This window comes from Hemitrygon akajei, chromosome 18 (genome assembly GCF_048418815.1).
Source record: "Hemitrygon akajei chromosome 18, sHemAka1.3, whole genome shotgun sequence".
NCBI classification, from domain to species: Eukaryota; Metazoa; Chordata; class Chondrichthyes; order Myliobatiformes; family Dasyatidae; genus Hemitrygon; species Hemitrygon akajei.
In genome coordinates, this window is record NC_133141.1 from 59,259,164 (window position 1) to 59,265,947 (window position 6,784).

Here is a 6,784-nt window from a genome sequence, read left to right on the forward strand (position 1 = left end):
GATCAAAATTTTTTTTGGAGGGAGGTGTTACGTACTCAGGTATCATGTACTTGTCACATGACCGTGGTGTTGAGCTGCTGGAGATGAGGTAATGGTCTTGTGATGGAGTGACATCATTTTCCCACCAGTGAGAGGTCATGTGATAGGTTTTTTTTCAACAGGGTATAAAAGGAGGACCCCTCCCTGTGAGGTGGGGCATTCGGTGGTTGACTTCACCAGTGACGCCATGCTGCTGTGTATTCTGATATTATGACGCAGTTTTGTTTAAAAATTGAGTTTTATTTTCTGCCTTAAGTTATGAAAGGTTATTGCCGGCAGTTTCACCATTAATACTGCCAGTTTAGAAGTGGAGAATGAATATTCGTCGGAGTGCGGAAATCCAGAAGAATCGGGAAAGTTGATTTCGACAGTGAAGCAGGCTCGACCTTGTTTAATCTTCATTCGGAAGGAATTCGTTAGCTGTGCCCATGATAACCTCTGTTCTGCCAGAAAAATAGAAGGTTGGATAAAGTTTCGCCAAGGAAAAGTCAGTGCCTTTAAGCCGTTTCATTATTCGTTTCGTAAATTCTCCGGGAAAAAAAAGATCCTTCGACGGGAATCAACAATAACACCACGAAAAAGAACTTAATTTATAAAGGAAAGACTCTTGTTAACAGACTTGGTAAAACTTTGGACTTACGCATTACTACTTCTAAGAACTATTTTTCACATTACCGCTTTAAGAACTGTTCGAGCTGCCGCAGAGCAGTTGTATTCTGGTTACGTTAGTTTTGTTTACTTTTGGGGGTTTTTTCCAGTGTTTAATAAATGTTTTATTTGTTATAAAAAACCTGCCTCAGTTATATATTTATTGTTGCCGAATCCATATCAAATGGAACTAGTGTAGGATTAATATAATTGGGTGTTTTGTGGTTAGCATGTACTCAATGTGCTAAAGGGTCGTTTCCATGCTGTAAGGCTGACTGCCCTTTCGCACTTTATTTTCAGTGTCAGGGTGTAGCCTGATCTTAATTGCCTTTGAGAAAGGAGAAGTGAGTCACTGCCTCACTCTCCAATTGCCTGGATGTATGCTCCCGATTTGTGTCTTAGATGGTGGAAAGAACTTGTGTTATCAGGAGATGAGGTCTTCACAGCAGGATACACAGCCTCACAGTGGTCATGATATTTATGTGGCTGGCCCAGTTGAGTTTCTAGTGACATTCAGGATAGTAATGGATGTTTGACTTGGTGATAGTAATACTATTGAATGTCAGGGGTAGGTGGTTTGATCCCCTTTTCCTGATACCACAGTAGGTCATTCTATTTATACACTACGTCAGCCCATACCTGAACAGAGTCTTGCTGCAAACAGGCAGAGTTTGTTAAGGAAATAGGAAATAGAATTGATCATTGTGCAATCATAATCAAACAGACCCACTTCTGACCTTGTGATGGAAGTAAGGACATTGATGAAGCTGCAGACAATATTCTTGGCCCAGCGTCAACATGAAAAACTCTTGCAGTCATATTCCGACTGGAATTGATAGACCTCTGACAACCACAACCATATTTGTCCATTGGAATATTGTCCCATTGACTTAAGTTTTACAAAAGAGCCTTGATGCTACATTTCAGTCAAATGTTGCCTCCATGTCAAGCAACATTTAGCTGACCTAGAATTTCATTTCTTTGGGCCATGGTTGGACAGAGGCTGTAATGAGATATGGAGCTGAGTGATCCTGACAAAATCTAAACAGTGAACAGGTTAAATGCACTTGATAGCTTTGTCAACAATAACTTCTATTATTTTGAGAGTAGAGTTTGTGTGTGGATGCTTTGGCAGTGGGGAGAGGGGTCAGTAATTAACTAGATTGATTAGCCAGCTAATTTTAAACCACAGATTCAAAAGTACTTAAGGTATAATTCCATTGTACTGTCTGATTCCATAGCTTTTACAATGTCTAATGTTCTCGGGCATTTCTTGGTACCATGTAGAGTTAATTTAATTGCCTGGAGACTGGCATCTGTGATGTTGTGGAACTAAGAAGGAAGCCAAGGTGGATCATTTAATCAGCAATTCAGGATATTTGTAGTAATACATGTTTCTGCCTTTTCTTTAGTTTCTAAGGCAGTCTGCTGGATCAAGGATCAGAGTTACTGCTGTTTATTTTCAGATGACCTATGTGGGTACTTGGACTCTTCCATAGATAGTCATAAAGCACAGAAATGGGTCCATTTGGCACAGGCTGTCCATGCCAGTCATGATGCTTATTATGCTAGCTGCATTTGGTCCATATCCCTCTAGACCAGGGGTTCCCAACCTGGGGGTTCATGGACACCCTGGTAGGGATCCATTGAATAAAAAAGGTTATGAACCCCTCCTCTAGACCTTTTCTATTCACGTACCTATCCAAATGTCAGTAATTGTAACCCTGACTTGTTCTGTACGCTAGCTTACTCTGGCAGCTCATTCCATTTACCCACCACTCTGTGTGAAAAACTTGCTCTCATGTCCATTTTAAATATTTCCCCTCTCACTTTAATCTTATGCCCTCTAGTTTTAAGTTCCTCCACCCTGGGAAAAGGACTATGAACATTCACCTTTTCTATGCCACTAAATTATTTTGTATACTGCAATAAGGTCACCCCTCAAACTCCTCCAATCCAGGGAAAGAAAGTTTCAGCCTTTCCTCATAACTCAATCACTCCAGTCCTGATAACATCCTTGTGAATCTTTTCTCACCCTTTACAGCTGAATGGCATCCTTCCTATGGCTGAGTGACTAGAACACACATTGGCCCAGAGGGTGACCACATCGTAAGAAAACCACAACACCCACAAGTTTGTTGATTCTCTTCTGAAAATCGATTTGAATATGTTAACAAACTCCAATGGACCACTTCAATGATGGAAGGGTTGCTTAAGAATCAAATTCCTGTCTCTTTTTTAATTCAATAATGTTTTCTTCCATCTCCTCATCAAGACCAAGCCACCAGTAAGAACCAGCCTCCAGAAACATCTGAACCTCAACTTTAGCCTTTGCTTAGTTTTGTACATTTAAGAATGTGCTTCATGATAGTATTTTGGTAATATGTTTCTGAACAACTCTGATACCATTGCCGTTTATTGTCAACACACAGACTGTTCTATTTCTTGATCGCAAAACATCGAAATCTTATGTTCTTTCAAACACAGTTACACATTCATCAGCCAGAAAAAAAATAATTAACAATAGTGTACCCTCAAATCATCGAGGTTTGTCTAATTATTGACCTCTCACCAGTGCCCAATCCAGACATCAGAATTTTAAGAGGAGGGGATTTCGCGCAGGGCAACTGACCGAATAGAAAACAGCAATGGCAGATCCAGGCAGCTTAATTGTGCTTTGACCAGTGATCAATCAGCGTTTGAGATTGATTAGCAAGAGCAAATGTAAGGAAGACAGAGGCAAGCACAGCAGCAATCGTCTGAGTGGATGGAGTTGGAGTGGTGATTTTGAGACTTTAGCTCTCTGAGGCTTCAGTCAGAGAAAATGAAAAAAAGAAAAGCTCCAGGTCAGTGATTCCCAAAAGGGGCGGTACTGTCCACTAAGGGGGAGTTAGGGGAAATAGAAGTCTCCGGGGAGTGGTAAGCGAACCTTAACTCGAGGCAATAGACCTGACTGACCATTCGTGGAGCAGGCACTTCCAAAAAAAAAAATGGGGCACTGGAACACAGAAAGGACCATAGCTGTGCAGGCAGTGAGAACTCGTTGTCACACCCGCCTGAAACTCAGCAATTTCATCCGACCTTACCAACCAAACATAAATTAGCAACCAGGGTTCCCAACAGTTCCCCTTGACTCACGGCATGGAATAAGTTCATACAATTTAACAGTTGGCAAGTCAAATAAACCCTCTCAACTTTCTCTACAGATCTATGGAAAACAGGTTGTGCAACGATACAGCGCTGGCCGGTACCAAATGGTGAAATAGAGCCAATCAGTGAACCTGCCAACTCCTCTTGAGTATTCCTCTTGAGCTGTTTAAAGTGACATCTGCTTCACGTGTGGTCAAGAATCATTTTTGGGAGATTGTGATTGGTCAATCGTGCTAACTCTTATAGTGTAAAGGTAGCTTGCCGAACACCACTTCTATCCCGACCAACATTTAGATTCCAATCTGAATCCTTATCAACATAATTTTTGCTATTGTGATCGTCCTCATCTTCGCTTCGCCATTTCTTCGCATGCTGCTACCATCATTCCATCCATGTCAACTTGCTGCCATCATCAACATCCGATAGGCATTAGTTTATCCCCATTAATGACGTACGGCGCAATTTCTATGAGTCTGAAGATGGTGAAGCCTTGAATTCTAATCCTGCTGAGAAACAGAAACTATAGAGAGTGCGTCAATACGATAGGACGTACCTGGGGTATGATTTTATTCCATTCCCGTCAGATCTGCGATGCCCCATGTGTCTTATTTGTAATACTGTACTGTCTAATGAAGCCATGAAACCATCAAGATTGCGGGAAAACTTCTGTAAAAGACGCCCTGAAAAGGTTATTCATGGTATTACTGTACTCAGTTCCAGAAGATGAAAGAACCATTTGAAAAGCCGTGCACACTTGAGTCATTTGCCAGGAAAGCTTAAAAAGTGGTGTCACTGCTTCTGATAGTATTTCCAAAATGATAGCAAAGTGTGGAAAATCTCATACAATTGGTGAAAGATTAATAATGCCTGCTCTATCAGAAGTGCTCACTACTGTTCTCAAAATTAATGCCAGTAGTTTAAAATCAATTCTTCTGAGTAATAACTCTAGCTCATCATATTGACAAAATGGGTGAAGACCTTGAGTATCAGCTATGCACAGAGCTACAAAAAACAGAATTTGGGATACAACTGGATGAGTTAACTGTGTGAGACAATGAAGCATTGCTAATAGCGTATGTACAGTTTATCAAAAATGGAAAAATTTATGAAGAGATTCTCTTTTGTAAGAAGTTAAAAACAAATATTACTGGAGAAAAAAATCTATGACAAGCTTGAATCTAAGGGGGGACCAATATTCTTCCAGGCAGATTTACTAGAGATGTTGGGAGTGGTTTAAACTAATATGGTGGGGAATGGGAACCAGTATGATAGAGCTGAGGATGAGCCAGCAGGTTTACAAGTAGATGATGGATGTGACACAAATGTAAGGAAGGACAAGCCAATGATTGGGTACAAATACAGACAGAACAAAGAGTTAAATTGTACCACAAACACAAAATTCAAAAGGACAAAGAATATAGGGCTAAAGATATTTAAATGCGCATAGCATTCGGAATAAGGTGGACGAACACAGTGAGATTAGGGATTGGTCAGTATGACGTTTTGGGCGTCACTGAGTTGTGGCTGAAAGAAGGTCATGGTTGGGAGCTTAACATCAAAGGATGTACTTTGTATCAAAATGACAGTCAGGAAGGCATAGGCGGCAGTGTGGCTCTGTTGTTAAGAGATGGAATTATATCTTTAGAAAGAGGTGACAGAGGGTCAGAGCATGTTGAATCTTTGTAGGTGGAGTTAAGAAGCTGCAAGTGTAAAAACAGCATTATGGGAATCATATCCAAATAGTAGCCAATATGTGGAGTTGAGATTGCAAAGGGAGCTGGAAAAGGCATGTAATAAGGGTTATGACACAGTTGTAATGGAGGACTTCAATATGAAAGAGGATTGGGAAAATCAGGTTAGAAACATAGAAAACCTACAGCACAATACAGGCCCTTCAGCCCACAAAGTTGTGCCAAACATGTCCCTACCTTAGAAATTACTAGGCTTACCCATAGCCCTCTATTTTACTAAGTTCCATGTACCTATCCAGAAGTCTTTTAAAAGACCCTGTTGTATCCGCCTCCACTGCTGTTGCCGGCAGCCCATTCCACACACTCACCACACTCTGTGTAAAAAAAAAACATCCCTGACATCTCCTCTGTACCTGCTCTCCAGCACCTTAAACCTGTGTCCTCTTGTGGCAACCATTTCAGCCCTGGGAAAAAGCCTCTGACGATCCACACGATCAATGCCTCACATCATCTTATGCACATCTATCAGGTCACCTCTCATCCTCCGTCACTCCAAGGAGAAAAGGCCGAGTTCACTCAACCTATTTAAAAACCTTTATTTAAAAAGGGCAATAGACAGAAGGCTGGGAATTATAGGCCAGTTAGCCTAACATCTGTGGTTGGCAAAATGTTGGAATCGATAATTAAGGAAACAGTAACAGGGCATTTGGATAAACATAGCTTAATAGGACAAAGTCAGCATGGCTTTACAAAAGGGAAGTCATGTTTGACAAATTTGTTGGAGTTCTTTGAGGACATAACATATAGGGTAGATAAAGGGGAACCAGTGGATGTGGTGTATTTGGACTTCCAAAAGGCATTTGACAAGGTGCCACACCAAAGATTATTACTTAAAGTAAAAAATCATGGGATTGGGGATAATATTCTGGCATGGGTGGAGGATTGGCTTTCTAACAGAAGACAGAGTTGGGATAAATGGTTTATTCTCAGACTGACAGTTGGTGACTAGTGGTGTTCCGCAGGGGTCGGTGTTGGGACCCCAACTCTTTACAATCTATATTAATGATTTGGAGAAAGGAACTAAGTGCAACGTATCGAAGTTTGCTGATGACACAAAGATGGGAGGGAGTGTAATGAGTGTGGAGGACATTGAAACCCTGCAGGGGGACATAGATAGGCTGAGTGATTGGGCAGACATTTGGCAGATGAAATATAATACTGACAAGTGTGAGGTCTTGCACTTTGGCAGGAAAAAT